We start from the raw sequence: 17,060 nt of genomic DNA, 5'->3' as shown, positions 1-17,060 counted from the left end.
AAAAAATCTCCTACCCTTAAGAGACTGCTCTACTCTTTGTAATGTTACATGGGGAGTGAAAGAACTCAGGATGCCAGCAATGAAGGTGGAATTCAGGGTTTCAGATGAATGTTTCTGAAGAAATATGTATTTCTTTACATGTCTTAATATTATGGTTGGTATAGGCACACACTATTGATGTTTCTGAAAAGCACTATTCTCTACAAGATAAAGAACAGATTCTATACAAATAGCTGTAAAAGACACAGATCCTACATATGGGAACCTGCAGAAGGTTTCAGAACCTTCTGTTAACAACTGCTGTAAAATCCAAGGGCTCCACAAGGAAAATGGCTACCCACAAAACGAGGACAAGAAAATGTTCATGATCTTCCTAACCAAAGCCTCTGTCCAACTGGAGCTTTACTGTCTTGAATGCCCCAGCCCTGTCCTACTGGCTTGCTCCATTTGCACAGCAAAATCCCACCATCTGATCCCACCTTTGCAACCTGGAACATGTTGCTAACGTCCCCTCAAGGTACTTTGAAACTACTTTGTCACAGGCACTGCCTGGTTTTGTGTGCTCTGGTATCGACCTGCAGATGTTCTCCAGCCCTTTCCATGGTCCATCAACTGGAACTATTTCAGCTGGGGTCAGACAGACTTCAAATGCTGGGAATCCCCAGTGCTTGCTTGCAGCTGTGCACTTGGGAGCAAGGAAAACTGAATGTTTATGTAGAGTGTTTTTAATAAAGAGAGAAACATCATCTTCAGGTGAAACACAGGTCTGGGGAAGGCTGAACCTGCCCATTTCCTAAGCAATGAAGGTCAGCATCACCCACCTGTGAAGTTCAGGCAGGATTGCACTCAGAGATACAACACTGAATTTATCATAGTCCAACTCACAAAGGTGGTGATCCACTCTTCCCTACCTCCCTTGCTGACCTGGAAGAGCACGCAGTCACTACAGACCATTTTTAGCAACAGAAACATTCAGAAGAGTTATTTCCATGTAAAGGCATAATTTATTAATTGTACTTCTTTGCAGATCCCTGCAATGAACCTGTTGCTGAACTTCCTCCTGCAGAAGTCTCTTCCATTCTAAAGGAGATGGTGAACACCCACCAGTGTTGTGTCCACTCCATCACAGCTACAACATGACATGGGATCCCCATGCACTGAAACAGGGTGTTGTTGATGCCAGCCTTTCCCACTCCCCCATCCCAGCCCAAGCTAAATATCATTAATATTTCAGCTTGGCAACAGACAAAACACTGAGAGGAATTCTCATTATTCTTATTTTTGTGTACAGAGAATGAGCAACGAATCTGCTTCCTACAGACACCTGGTGAGGGATCATTCCCTCTGAAATGCAGAACTCATCTGAGAGCAGGGTATCGCGAGGGATGGGGCACATGCAGTGGTTTTATTCAGTCTATGGTATTACAGAAATATCTGCCTGCTTCTGAGCCACTTGTTTCTTTATCCTTCACAAATGAATGTACTGCCACAAGTCAAGGAATCAAATCACTCAAAACAACTCTTCCCACAAGTAAAGATATACAATTGGCTGATTCAGTTTCTATTTGAAACTGTGAAAATATGTTCTAGATTAAGTAAATGTTATGGTGTAAGATTTCCAACTGCATTAAACTGCTTATCTGAGGTTCTGTGCCTTTGAAGGGGAGAAAAAGAGAGATTTGCTCATGTCCTGGTGTTACTGACGCGGTCCCATGGAGGGATTTCTCACACCTGACACCTACTGCTGTTTATGCCAGTGATTTGTATTTGCCTTAAACTTGTCACTATACACAGAGGATGTGGCTGGAGCCTGCTGTGCTGTCACGGGGGTGCCTGGGTGACCACTACGAACTAAAGCAAGTTAAAGAGGTCTCCTGGCACCCAGGCTGTGCCAGGGGTAGGATGAGGTTTAGTCCAGACTCTTCCCTGTATCCATCACCAGGAAGTAAGGGGTGAAATGCCCACTCAGCATTCAGTACTGATTTACTGATTTAATTAGTGCCAATGATAACAACAGTTTAGAAACATCATATTCATAGAATCATTTAGGTGGGAAAACGCCTTTAAGATCAAGTCCAACCATTAACTCAGCAGTGCCAAATCCATCACTAACCCATGTCCCTCAGTGACACATCGACATGTATTTTAAGACCTCCAGGGATGATGAATCCACCACTTCCCTAGGCAGCCTGTTCCAGTCAATTAGTAACATTAACTAATAGCATTGATTCCAGTGGGAATGAGGAGCTGCTGGCACACTGGTCCTTCAGCTCAACCACTGTAGGTCCTGTGAGCAGAGCAACATAAGGATCCAGCAGAAATGCTGCATCACACAAGCAACTGTAATCAAATCTCCCAAGATACAAACTTCCAGAGAAAACAGACTGACTGCTCTGTCACAGCAGGACTCTAGAGCAAGAAGTGGGATTTCATTCAATTCCCATAAATGAACAAGATTTCATTTCCAGTGCAAAACCAACATGCTCTACTCTTTGCTGCTTGATGCAAGTGCTCTCCTTGTCCTCCTTTGCCTTCCCTTACATAAGGTTTTATTCGCTCTTCATCACTCACCTTCTTTTCAAGTGTCCTCACAACAAGCAGCCTGTTTTCTCAGGCTCCCAGCCCTGGATTTCCTCCTGCAGCTCCAGCTCTTTCCCTTTCCTCGTTGTTTCCAGGCAGCCACTGGCCAGCCCTCAGTCTCACCTCTCTTGCTACAGGTTTTTCCTACAGTGTTAAACCCCCAAATCTATATAATTCTGTCAAATACTTTAATTTTGATAAAACTGTATGTTCTAATGGCAAACAAGTGAACACCTTTCCCTGGTGACTCTACATGGAAACCATGGTTATGGAGCACAGAATAGAATATGAATGAAATTCAACCATATCAAAATATTTGTGCATTATATGGCCAGAGAAGTCACTAAGGGTAATTCAGCCTGATCTCAGACAATCACAGGCTGTAAGGTTTCCCAGGAGCCTGAATACAATATATGTTTTATGAAGCTGCCTGGCCTCATCCTTGCAATTCCAGGCGATGCTCAGGCTGCCACATCTGGAAAACACTTTCAGCAACTAAATACCCCCTCGCTGCTGGGAAATAGCATCTTAGCTCAAAATTGCCTTCCACTAAATTCAGCTTTCAGAAATCATTAAGTTTTGGTCTGCAAAAATGAACATCCCCCTTACTATCAAGTATCTTTCTTATGAGTAAGGACCTGCACAACGTAACAAATCACATCTTCATCTTTCTCAGCAGACGATTTGAGCATCACAAGCTTAACTTCTGTAAGACTTCCTAGATAATATTTGATTCTCTCTCAAGGAATATCTGAATCATCCTGAAATGTGAACAGTGGAACAAGGTGTAATAGCCTTGCAAGAGTCTAACCCGCACTATACAGAGGTAAACCTGCTACTCTATTTCAGCTTGATTTCCTCTTTCCCTGTGCAGTTACTATTACCTGGACCATTTATTCCTCTTATCCCTCTAGCTCCTGGCCATCTGTGGAGGGGTGGAGGGATGGAGGGGACAGGAGGCATGGAAAGGATGAGGATGGTTTGCTGCATGGATCTCCTGTCTCATTAAAAATAGCAGTTATGTGTACAACAGTGTAAATGCCTGGAGGCATCTCTTGGTCCCATTACATGTCCACCAGTGAATCCCCTTGGAGCATTACTATGGGAATCTCCTCTTCATTTCCTCTTTAAAATTGCATATCTTGCAGGTAAAACCTGGTGTCCCCAGAAGTAGTGCAGTGTCTCCAGGGTTCTGCCTGCTTTGTCTAACCTCACCCTTTCCCCTCCTCCTGATCATCCCAGCCTGGTTTGTGTTGGAAGGGACCTTAAAGCTCATCCAGCTCCAACCCCTGCCACGGGCAGGGACCCCTTCCACTGGAGCAGCTTGCTCCAAGCCCCTGTGTCCAACCTGGCCTTGAACACTGCCAGGGATGGGGCAGCCACAGATTCTCTGGGCACCCTGTGCCAGCGCCTCAGCACCCTCACAGGGAAGAGCTTCTGCCTAAGAGCTCAGCTCAGTCTCCCCTCTTGTGGCAGGTTCAAGCCATTCCCCTTGGCCTGTCCCTACTTGTCCTACCTCTGAACAGCACCTTCCTCACCAGAGGCTGCAGATCTGCTTTCCCTGCCTGTGTGGAGAAGCTTCCGTGTCTAACCAGATCTGCTGTCCCTGCCACCCCTGATGGATGCCAGTAGGAATTGGGCCTCAGTGTCTTACTTCTTCCTGGAGCCCAGATTTATGCATGCCATTATTTGCAGAGTGTTAACATGGAGTGTATAGTTCATTGCGGGGTCTCATTTCTCATTTTTAAGAACTGGAATTATATTCTTAGTTACATTCATCTGTACAAAAATGATGCAGCATAATAAAGCTTTCTGGTGCAGTGGGAATGGCTCTAGGGCAGAGCTGCTTTTTTAATTGCTGTTGTGTTTCCATACATGGGAAATGATGTCTTATTTACAGAACAATCCAGAATTATCAGGCTAAAAATCTGGGCCTCAGCTTAAGAGCACCTATCTCATTTAGTAATAGATGTGCTGCCCTACTGATCCCCCCATGGAAATGGCCTATTAAAGTATATGTAGGATGAAGATTACAACATGTGACTGGACATACAGCTCTCTTTCCTCCAAATATTTCCCCAGATAAAGGTGATGACAAGTTATGAACTATGCTTTTTTTAGTAACATTAATTAAATCACATGGTAACAAACTCCCTTTTCAGTTTATAGTGTAATCAATCCCATCTTTTATCCTGTGACAACGGAACATATGAAAACAGTGAGTGGAACTAGATTGTAAGTAAGGGAGTGTTACATCTGGGAGCTGGGCAGGAGAGATTTTACCACCAGAATCTATGGAATTACCAGTGTGTCACCCTTCCCTGGTGCTGCAAGTCCAGCCTTTGTGCTCATACTGCCTCAGCTGCAGCTTTGTGTGCTTTCTTGTCAATAGAGTGACTTTTTTGGGTGAAAGAAGTATCATAAAGCCTCTTTTCCCCTATCCCCAATACCCTCAAGTTCTTTATCCAAACGCTGGGCTGCAGCCCTCTCTTCCTGTCTGCAATGATAACTTGGGTGTTTTTTTCCCTAATCTCTTTATTAAGTGATAGGCAGAGAGGGAGGGAGAAGCTGCAGCGTTCAGCAGCTCAGCTGATCATTTTGTTCAGATCGGAATGAGTTTGTTGCCCCATCTGACTGTACAAATGCTTCTGCATTTCTAACTGCCAAGGGGCAAACAGCAGTGTGTGCAAACAGGGTACAACAGCTTCCAGCATTCCCATGCAGGCAGGAGGAATTTGCTCTTCCAAATACAATGTCATGCTCCTTCCCATGGATCTCCAAGTTGGGTATTTTCACCCATAGGGCAGATCGACACCATCAGTTCTCTTCCTGCAGCTTTGTGGATCCTACAGGTTATGAACACACAGAGTTCTTCATGCCTCCCTCTGCTATACCCACAATACACAATGTCTGTATATAACCTCTAAATGTACAATATTCTATAATAGCTTTTATTAAATGTATTACATTTAAGACCATGGTTATGAGCACATAAGGTCTAGTGCATTCTTCTGCCTCCCACAAAGCTTTCCTCTCAGACTTCATTATTGGTGTCTATCTCAGTGAACTCTTTTTCCCTGTGCCCTGCACAATGATCTATTACAGAGCTACAGCTCAGCTTTAAATATGGAAAAGGAGAACTCCAGGTGGGAAGTGCTGTGCCTGCAGCGCTGGGTTTATACCCAGTGATGTTCTGTACTCAGCATGGTGCAGAGCACAGAGCCCATCGTCCTTGCCTCCAGGGACACAAGATCCCAAAGGACAAGCCCTTTCCAGATTTACTACAGACTGGGAGGCCTGATACAGAAGGAAGGTGCATACTTTCACTTCTTTTTGAGGCTTATCATCAGGAATTTTGCAGTCTTTCAAAGGGAAGATTTGAACAGTGACAAGGCAGAGGACGGAGAATTTTCCGAGCTTCAGAGTACAGATTAAGTGATTTTCTCCTAAGCACGTGCTTTATTCCTTCCCTAATTGATCAGGCTCTTCTTTAATCTAGGTTTCATAGTGGGGAAATGAAATACAATCTAGTAGAAGATGTCGACAAGTCTTATGACAATGACACTGAGCAGGTTGCATCAGTTCTGCATTTCCAAAAGAGAACTTGAAAATAGAAGACTAAAAGCCACACATTAACCAAGATAACACACAAGTAAACACGGAAGTGTAGTCCTGCTGTAAATATCATTCTGTAAAAACAGAGATGGTGTAATACGATCTAGTAGTGATGAAAAATCATAGCTTTTATTTCTATCAATGGTTTCCTAGGAAGATCATCTTTCCCGTGGTAGAAATTAGCTTCTGTGGTATTTCTGGAGCCTCACAGTTTGAGACGAATAATGATTTCTGGTATATTGGCATGCTGCTGAATTTTCTGCTATTTACTGACTGAAAGTGATCTTTACATTCAGATCAGCAAAAACTGTGTAATTTACTAATTATGACTAGACTGTATGTGCATAACCACACTGGAAAGTTAATATTAAATATGAATTAAAAAATGTTTATTTTGTGTGCATACATCTTATAAGACCTCTAAAGACTCTGATCTATGAGAAGATTCAGCTCTTATTATCTGTCATGCTGAGCTTTGAGTGCAGATTAAAACCATTGCAGAGCTACTCTCCATTTCAACTACAATCAGAGTCTTTCGCCCATGCCATCATGGAAACTGTGAAGGTCAGAGAAAACTTTAAATATAGCAGTAAATAAATAACTATGCAGTGTAGGTTAAAGAAACGCAAGAAACAAGATTAGAAGTAGCTATGCAGATTATAGATTAAAAAAAAGGATAAGTAAGGATGAAAGATGAATTAAACTCCCAAGTAAATTTTGTGTGATGATCCAATATGAAAACCACTTTCCAGTCACACGATACTCCTCCTTAAACTGCTTTTAAATTAACACCTTCCCACCTCGGACAAGGTATATAGACTGCAGAAACCCCTGCAGGGACCTGATCCTGTTGAAGAGTCAGTGCTAAGTGATGGACAAGCAACTATAAGGGCACAGAACTGATTTGTTCTCACCCACCTGATGGTCTGGTTTTCCAATTAAGTATTTTGAGGGATTTGGGACTGATTCCCCATTTGCAAGTTTCAAATTGTGGAATTGCCTGTGCCCCATCAAACATTAAACACACTTTAAACTTTGCTCATTTTCTGGGAGTCAAAAGAAATCAAAATCAAAGCCAAAGATTTCGGTTATCTAAAACAAATGAGAAAAATAAGTGATTATGTTTTGGTTTGCTGATTAAATTTAAAGTGATGTTAAACATTCTGGAAAGAGATTGACATTCTAGTGAGGCTTCATTTTCTTCTCAGAAAGCAGCCTATTACATTGCTCCACTTAAATCTGATTAATTGAGAGAAAAACACACAGCAAAAGAACACAGAGGACAAATGACTACAGGTAGCCATGCTGGCAGTGTGCCATTCCCAGTGTCCAGTATGATCCTGGTGTGCAAACCCATCCCTACACAGTTTAAAATCCATACAATTCCCTTCCTTCACATGCCTGGCTTAACTCATTCGCTAAAAGGTTTCTGAAAATGACCAATGATAGGAAAAAAGTCAGTATTTTCCATTATTTCTTCTCTCCAGATCTGTGTTGAGAATATTGTACTCTGATTAAGTAAGTAATTCATCACCATTATAGGATAAATAAAAAACAATTAAAATACTCAAAAAAGTAGATTGTTGTGTCTTATGCAGGGTTTTTGTTTAAATATTTACCCAAGATTATATCCACTACAGCATTAAAGATATTAATCACCTTTATTAGACGTGCACAGCAATGGAGCATGGCACGAGGGAGACAGCCGCAAGTTTGTATTCCCTGGAGCTGTTTATAACAGAGAGAAATAAATTTGTCTCTGTTTCCAAAAGCAATTAAAGCAAACGGTGTGAGAATGAAGTTCAGACAAGCCTAAATAGCGAGCTGCAAGAAAAAAAAAAAGCCAGGCTGCAAGAAAACAGTAACATTAATAAGAACAATCATCATTTCATTCCACCCTGATGCCACTAAATGCATTGGAACCAGTCCGTCAGCTCCGAACCAGCTTGTAAGTGATAACAACCCATGGTCCAAATCTCAAGGCCTTGAAGATAAATCATAAAATCATTGAATTGTTTGGGTTGAAAAGGATCTTAAGAGCATCCAGTTCCAACCCCCCTGCCATGGGCAGGGACACCTCACACTAAACCAGGTCACCAAAGACTTCATCCAACCTGGCTTTGAACACTGCCAGGGATGGAGCATTCACAACTTCCCTGGGCAACCCATTCCAGTTGAACTCACACCACTGTCCCAATCCCTGCTGTGCCTCCAGAATGCTGCCCTGATGGGTCCTCATGCTTCCTCCCAGTGATGGGAGCATGGGACAGACTTGGCTGTTGCAAGAAATGTTTGCTTGGAGGTGTCCAGTGATCACCTGAGGCTTCCCACCCCTCTGGCTATGGGACAGCTCACTCACCACTGACAAGGATGCTGCATTTCAGTGTTACCATCCCCTGCATTCTGACTGCCCCATGGAGTGGCAGGTTAGGGACCACTGTGACCAGAGCTGTGTGCTGCAGACACTGACAAGCCAACATAAAACATCGATTTCTCTCTGCAGACAGAACAATTTATCTCTCTGCTTTCCTAACTTGCATATTGATTTCATTAACTTGTGTAATATCTAGAAATCACCAACATGACATAAGAAATGGATTATTGTTCTTCTTTTTATGGCTTGGACATAATAATTAGATTTTTTATGACAAATACATAGAAAAATTAAAATGTGCTTATGAGGGTTATTAAAATCAGTGATGAACTCCATTTGCCACTAATTGAGAATCTATATTACTTTCAGTTTGCAATCATCAGATCTCACAGCATCTGGAAAAATTTCTGCTTTCCAAATTATTCTGTCTTCTCAAAGTTTCACATATTTTAGCATTTGCATTTGCATTAAGATTTATTGTAATAATCCCTAATTACCTAATTAAGAAAATTAAAAACTACCAACAACAAAATTCTAAATTCAAGGGACTCTTCATCAGGGCCTGTAGGGACAGGCCAAGGGGAATGGCTTGAACCTGCCAGAACAGGGGAGACTGAGCTGAGCTCTTAGGCAGAAGCTCTTCCCTGGGAGGGTGCTGAGGCGCTGGCACAGGGTGCCCAGAGAAGCTGTGGCTGCCCCATCCCTGGCAGTGTTCAAGGCCAGGTTGGACACAGGGGCTTGGAGCAAGCTGCTCCAGTGGAAGGGGTCCCTGCCTGTGGCAGGGGTTGGGGCTGGATGAGCACTGAGGTCCCTTCCAAACCAAACCAGGCTGTGATGATGATTCTATGATTCTTTGCTTCCCATCCTCTGCCCATTTAAAGTCCCACTGACTTCAGACATGCAAGGCCAGGCTGGATGTGGTTCTGGGCAACCTGATCTAGTTGAAGATGTCCCTGCTCATTGCAGAGAGGCTGGACTAGATGACCTTTGAAGGTCCCTTCCAACTCAAACTACTCTATGACAGGTCTAATTCTGTAGTTACAAGGATGAAGCACCTGCGAAGGAACAACCAGAAGCAATATAATGCTCCAAATGTGGGAAAGAAAGAAAAAAGGACAAAACAAGAGGACGGTTAATCAAAGGAAAGCTTTTATGGGGAAAAAATAAATCCCAGCTGAAATGTGGTTCTTCAGAGTAGGTAATGTGTCTGAAACGTGGGTTCAAAGAAGAAGGAATGGTGTGCACTGACAGCTAGCGGGCTCCTCGACAGGCCATTCTACCATCTGTGAAGCTCATCACTAACCATCACCACCCAACACAACAGTTGCCTGCAGTCACACACCACAATGGCACTGTGAGGTGTATTCATTGGCAGAAGCACATGTAATGTGTGCAGGAGTTCACCCTGGTTGCTCCACTCAGAAGCCAGTGCTGCTAAGTGAGCCCAGTACCAATTAAACAGGGAGGTGTTTCATGTGCTTGAGGAGCTTCACTCATTGCTCCCGACCCCCAGCCCAGCCATAAATCCAGCCCTGCTCACACATGGTCTGGGAGAGAACACCCTCCAACCAGTGGCTTGATGCAGGCAGCAGATGATGCAGAATACTTGTGACCCCAGACTGAGAATGGGCAGATTGCAAAGAGTCCCCCCTGAAGGCTGGATGTGCCCCATCACTATCAATGAAGTCATTAGAGAGTGCAAGTCGTGGCATTACAATGCAAAACTCATAAGCTGAGCTTGCTTCCAGTGCTTCAAGAAGCAAGAGACTATTTCACTGCTTCAAACCACCCCAGATTTTGTCCAGGTTTTAAATAATTTGTATCTAGACAAATCCTTCACCTCTCCAGCACACATAAACACCGCTCTCATCTGCAGACCTGGAAGCACTATTGATCCCTGAACACCTCTAAATGCCACATCTAAACCACCTTATTTAAAAATAAACACAACCATAAACATCACAAAAAAACTCATTCCAACAAAATCATTTTTAGAGTTGAACATATTGCACCAGAGTGTCTATCATAAAGAGATAATTGTGCTTTTTAGTGTTGCAAAATCATTTGTCAACATGCAAAAAAAACCTTTGCTCCACTTTTATATATACTTTTTTCCTTCTTTTTCAGAATATATTGGAGTTGCCACACAAGAAATATTATTACATCCTCCTCTGTTCAGCCCTGGAAAGACACACACGCACACACACAGACTGGAGCAAGTCCAGGCAAGGCAATGGAGATGATGAATATCCCAGGGAACAGGAGCCACTAACACTGAGATTGTCAAACAGGAGCAGATGAGCAAGAGTAGATGAATAACAGACATTTACATTGGTAAGCAGTTTGTTGAGTTTAAAACCAGATATTTACATTGCTGCATTTTAAAAGGTCTGGGTTTCAGAGGAGAAACCTTTCACGGATTAAGTCCCAACCCAAACTCCCAGCCTAAGGCAAAGGCAAATAAGGTTTTTCTTTGGGAAGCAAATTTCTTGGAAGCCAGGATAAATGAAACTGCAAATTACCTGAAAATAAAAGTTCACAGTTTCTCAAGCCATATTAATCTACAGAACAAGTTCATTGCCCCTGTGCTCAGCAACGCTTTGCCACTCCTAAACAGCAATGCCTATGAATCACATTACAGTGCCAGCCTTAGGGAGAAATAGGGAGTCATCATAGAATCCCAGCCTGGTTTGTGTTGGAAGGGACCTTAAAGCTCCTCCAGCTCCAACCCCTGCACGGGCAGGGACCCCTTCCACTGGAGCAGCTTGCTCCAAGCCCCTCTGTCCAACCTGGCCTTGAACACTGCCAGGGATGGGGCAGCCACAGCTTCTCTGGGCACCCTGTGCCAGCGCCTCAGCACCCTCACAGAGAAGAGCTTCTGCCTAAGAGCTCATCTCAGTCTCCCCTCTTCTGGCAGGTTAAAGCCATTCCCCCTTTACCATATTCATGACATGTTTTAAATGCAGCCCAACAGCAATAATGCTGTTCCCACCCTACCTGCACCCAGCATGGATCATTTAACTGCTTATGAATGCATAAAGGGCAGGTAACCATTAGATGACTCTCCATGTCCATCTTTTGTCCAGCTGAACCCCTCATTGTAATCCAACACTGCACAATGTTCTTTTCATGTTTAACAAAATAAAACAGAAGTTGAACTCAATATTTAGTTTGCTGTAAAATACCCCCCAAACATATATGCTTTATAGAGTATAGTTCCTACACTTCTAAACCAGTGGAGTTAATAATAGGCAGAAGCAGAGCACAGCCCGTGCTGGCGTGGCACAACTCTTCATTTACATGGCAATCAGTCACCAACTGGGAAAGCTGAGAAGATTTTTTGCCTCTTTTGCATTTACATGATTAGTTCTTTAACAGCATTTTGATTGAAGAGCATTGCCTAAAGGTCCCCACCTCTGCTTATTAAACACACTTTGTCTTGTGTGCAGCAGAACACTGGCACACCGGATCTGATAAAAGAAATTATGGGTGGGCTGTGAAGAAAAATGGCCATATCTCGATTATTCATTAATTTCCAATCCATGTCAAGGCTAAAGCATGAGGAAAACCTCATAAAAGTGGTACTTCTGGAAGTTTCTGTTTCATCTTTTCTCCTCACCTCTTTCATATCATCAGCAGCACAACCATCCTTTGTATAAACTAATGTAATATCCTGTATTTTTAACTAGAAATGTGTTCTCACGTATTATCTGTTATCAGTGACCAATTTATTTCACACCAACTTGAATGTCAGTCGCAAATGATAAAGACCCACGTTGCCACAGCTAATGCAGAATTGGCAGGGAAAATCAGATTAAAACTGTGTAAGCAAGTGACCTATCTGTTGTAGCTATTGTATTTCTATCAACAGCATCCTGGAGTCACAGGGGCAGGAAGGGCTCCTGGAAGCAGATGCTGGCTGGTTACAGGCTGACACAGCTGGATTCCCATCTGCAAGATTCCTTCTATATCATTCATTTTGGCATTGAAATATTGGCCTTTACTTGCTTGATTTGCAGCAGTGTCACCTCTCAAAGGTCATGATCCATTTTAACCTAGAGGATGATCAGAGGCTGGAGCACCTCCTGTATGGAGACAGACTGAGAAAGTTGGGGCTGTTCAGCCTGGAGAAGGGAAGCTGAGTGGAGACCTCAGAGTAGCTTCCAGTATCTGAAAAGGGTACAAGGATGCTGGAGAGAGACTCTTTGTCAGGGGCTGTAGCAATATGACAAGGAGTGATGGGTTTAAACTGAAACAGAGGAGACTGAGCTGAGCTCTTAGGCAGAAGCTCTTCCCTGTGAGGGTGCTGAGGTGCTGGCACAGGGTGCCCAGAGAAGCTGTGGCTGCCCCATCCCTGGCAGTGTTCAAGGCCAGGTTGGACACAGGGGCTTGGAGCAAGCTGCTCCAGTGGAAGGGGTCCCTGCCCGTGGCAGGGGTTGGAGCTGGATGAGCTTTGAGGTCCCTTCCAACCCAAACCAGTCTGGGATACATTCTATGATTCTAACCTCAGTCGAAGTTGAGGAAGGTGCAAGAGACTTGGAAAGAGGTTACCAGTGGCAGATGTGTCACTTGCATTGGTGCCATCCCTCCTGCTGCCTCATTATCACCAAGGTGATAATGATCCTGTGTGCCCTGACTGTCCTTGGACCCTGGCAGGGTCACATTAAAACAGTTTATTAGTCTCCAGCAGCAATACCTTAACTAAGTAAATGTATTTGGATTCATCAAAACAGACTTAAACTGAGCCATGCCTTGGAGATGGGAATTAAACACAAAGTGAATTTATACTTGAGAGGTTTGCAGAAGCCAGTGGGAGTTTTGCTGTTGATTCAGCAAAGGAGGGCTCTCTGCATCACTAAAACAAAAACACATGGTGGCTGTTGGCTACACGCTCCTCACTTGTCACTTCTTGGAGGGTCAGGCTCTCACTAAGGTTTTGTGAGCAGCGGCCCCAGCATGTGAGCAGTGAGAAGGATGCTCCTGTTGTACCTGGAGGACTCTTACCAAGCAAAGAACAATTCATAATGTGCACTGGAATAAATTCATAAACTCAGATAGTGCTACTGTGTGAAAGTTCAAGTGACAGAAGCCAGAACAAAAAGGGCTAAATTTACCACTAAAATTACTGAGAAAAAAAGATTAAGAAAATCTTACTACCTATGTATCAGTTTTATCACTGTGACTGATTTTCACTTAAATACATAAAATTTTAACTTACAAATACCTAATTGGACTACTTTTTTCATAAATATCTTAGTAAAATCAAGAAAATTTAACAAAAAATAGACTAAAACTAGATGGGTTCTTCCCGTTATAGATTACTAACTGATTTTCAGGGACTGTTTTTACACTTTTATGCTAATACCTCTGGTGCTTATGCTCTGATGCTCGTGCTATGATGCTCTGAGGTACAGCCATGGTCTTCAAAGACTGAAAACAAAAGAGCTCAGCAAAAATCTGCATATATCATATATGATTATATATATTTATATATTTTTATGTAAAAAATGTATGAGAGGAGTTGGCCCCAGACTGGAAGCAAAGCATCACTTCTCCAAGGAGGGATGGAGATGCTTTTCCTAGCGTGGTGCTTCTGGAACAAGCACATTGGCTCAAATCCCCCAGTTATGGCAGCAAATAAGAGCCCGACAGCCAGAACCTGCTCAGGAGGTGGGAAGGACACGCTCTGAATGAAGGCTGATGGGCAGAATTAGTTGTGATGCTGAAAGTTCTTTGAAAGACGAACATGACAGCTTTCTTTTTAAGGCAAATCGAAGGGTCTTCATCTCTTACCCACAGTTACTTTGTCATGCAACCATTTCTCCATCAGCGAAGGAGCAGGCTCTCTGCAGATAATCATTCTTCAATTTCTGATGCCATAGATTTTCCCTATTTTCTGTGACTCATATTGTTCACTTGGTAAATGCAGAGAGAAGGGAAAGGGCGAGCACTTGTTCTCTCTGCAGCCCTTTCATCACTCTCCTACATTTTTTCATTACTCTACTCAATTTATCACTGAGAAAATACAGAAATAGAAAAGCTATATTCTTTGCCTCGAGATGGATTTGTTATCAGCAGTTTGATGCTTTGTAAAGGAGAAGAAATGTAGAAAATAAATTTGCCATTTCTGTTAATTGATTTGCAAAACCCTGGTTTTAACTCAGAAAACCCTTACCCAGCCTCAACTCTAGCAAGATTTTGTTTTGCTTTCCAAGCTTACCATCTTTGTCCCATAAGTGGAAGATCATTCCCAGGCACATTGACATGGCCAGATTGCTGTGTCCCCAGCTGGTAGATTCCCCCTTTGACAGGCTTCTGTTTTCTAACAGAGGGAACAACTGTGATCTTCCTGGCTTAACAGTGACCACTGCTGGATAAGCCTCACTGGGCAGTCAGCAGAGGTTTTGGGGTGCCAAACCCAACCACCAGCATTCCTTATGGACACCTCAGCTCTCTGCCTCGCTCAGCCTCCTCACATGTTCCTGCCATTGCACTGCCTATGTAAGGGCTGATTTGAGCACATTTCCCTGTAACACCAGCACATTTGGGTTTCTAACCACTATTTCAGCTGTACTTAGCTAGCTGGGAGCAATTAGGTGCTTTTCTGTTGACTGCTTAATTATTCTTTATAACTTCTTAAAGCACAGCTGAAATTGGTTAAAATGAAAAGCAAATCACTTGATATACAAAAACCCCCCTTACTGATTCCTGCTACCAATAGCACTGTAATGGGATGATGCTGTGTTATGTCTTTCTGGTGTGAAAAACTGAAATAAAAGGAAATGAGAAGAACATATTTCTGCAAGATACAAAGTCCTCAAAGCAATCATGTCCCACAAAACAGCCTACACACATTGCAGGTGTGGATGGGATGCTTTCGAGCTACAGGGAGAATCCCTCATCCCAAATAAGGATTGCCAGAGTACGGATAGAAAAAGCACTATCTTATCTGGAAACTCTTTCTGTGCAAATAGGGATGAGATTTGTGTCTGTGGGATATTATGGTCTTTCCTTCTCAATGAGAAGGGAAACTGCCACAGTGAAATGTCCCTTGGGCATACAGAAGATGCAGAACAGGCTTCACATCTTCCATCTTTCATACTCTGTTTTTCCTGCTACCTGGAAAAGCTTTCAGACTTACCAGAAGCTACTTTCTGTAAGCAACACTCTTCAATCAAACCTCTGCTAAGGATTTAATCATGTAAATGTAAAAAGAAAAAAAAAAGAGAAAAAAAAATTAAAAAAGGCAATAACCTCTTGGCTAAACAGAAAGTTTCCCAGTTGGTGACTGATTGCTGTCTAAGTAAAAGGTCTGAGCCACAGACAATATTCCACTTCAGCTGCATTGTTTAAGCTAATTTAGCACACACTGATATGAAAGTACTCTGAGAAATCAGGGATTCTTTCTGTACATCTTCCAGACCACTGAATGTGTGATTCATTTAATTATTTCATAGGCAAATTATGTCAAATTTACTGTTTCATTTCTGATTTCTGCTTCAGATCCTCCCGCACATCCTAACATCCCCAACCCTCTGTCCAGCACTGGAGAGTTGTGTCACCCTTGTCCAGCTGCTGCTGTGGAAGGGCTAAACACAACCATAGAAGGGATTCTAGGAGGGGTTATCTCAGAGAATCAAAGCAAAAGCTTTATATCCAGTAGCAGTGATACTGCTTGAATAATAGAGTTATTCCAATACATTAAAATGTAAATAAATCTTACACACAAATGTTCTAACTGAAAATCCTCCCCAATTTAGTATATACACAACTGCAATATAATAAGATTTTAATGGTATGTTGGTATAGAAACCTCCCAAAAAGAATGATTACAAATATGAAAGTGGTCAAATGTAAAAGTAATACAACATTCTGTCTAGGTAAAGACATGATTGTCCTGCACTGATTTTATATGACAGCCTGTCAGGAGAGTGATCACTGAGGAAAGACAAGGAGAAAATTGTTTACACAAGGTAAGAAAGGAACGACTGGGTGGAACGGGATGAACATTTTGTCAGTTAAATGTAGTCTGAATACATTGGCTTTATACAAGAAACAGAATGCTTCAAAAACCTCATGGTCCACATGAAACCTGTGAAGGCCTCCCTCTGTGGTCAAGCAGACTTAGATTGGAAATAATATACAAGCAGAAATGTGTAGACAGATGTGCATATAGACCTCTTCTATCTGTGAAGCACCATTAAAGACCTACCTGGTCCCCAGGCTCAAGCCAACCTAGTCAGATTTCCTTTCTTTTAAAAGGCTCGAGTGAGCCAGCACTGTGCCCTCCACTCCCTTCCCTATCATCACATGCAAAGCATGGTGGCTTAACACATTACCTAAATGGCCTGTTTCCTACTCATTCCAGTCTGCCAAAAATATTCTATACCCTTTCTTTCTTCCTATGCCATTAGATATCAGCTACACTGCCCTCATTTCTCCAGAAGGTGTCAATAATTTACTAGTTATTACATGAAAATGTACACATATC

At 42.6% G+C, this 17,060-nt stretch overlaps 1 protein-coding gene across 2 annotated transcripts in view; it reads right to left on the bottom strand.

Annotated features, from left to right (window-relative positions):
• NEGR1 (neuronal growth regulator 1) overlaps positions 1-17,060 on the bottom strand; it is a 268,351-nt gene that overhangs the window by 99,342 nt on the left and 151,949 nt on the right. The gene's annotated exons all lie outside the window — the stretch shown is intronic.

The sequence above is a fragment of the Melopsittacus undulatus genome, chromosome 6, assembly GCF_012275295.1.
Source record: "Melopsittacus undulatus isolate bMelUnd1 chromosome 6, bMelUnd1.mat.Z, whole genome shotgun sequence".
NCBI lineage: Eukaryota > Metazoa > Chordata > Aves > Psittaciformes > Psittaculidae > Melopsittacus > Melopsittacus undulatus.
Note: the sequence above shows the minus strand (reverse complement) of the source record. Positions and strands in the feature narration are given on the sequence as shown.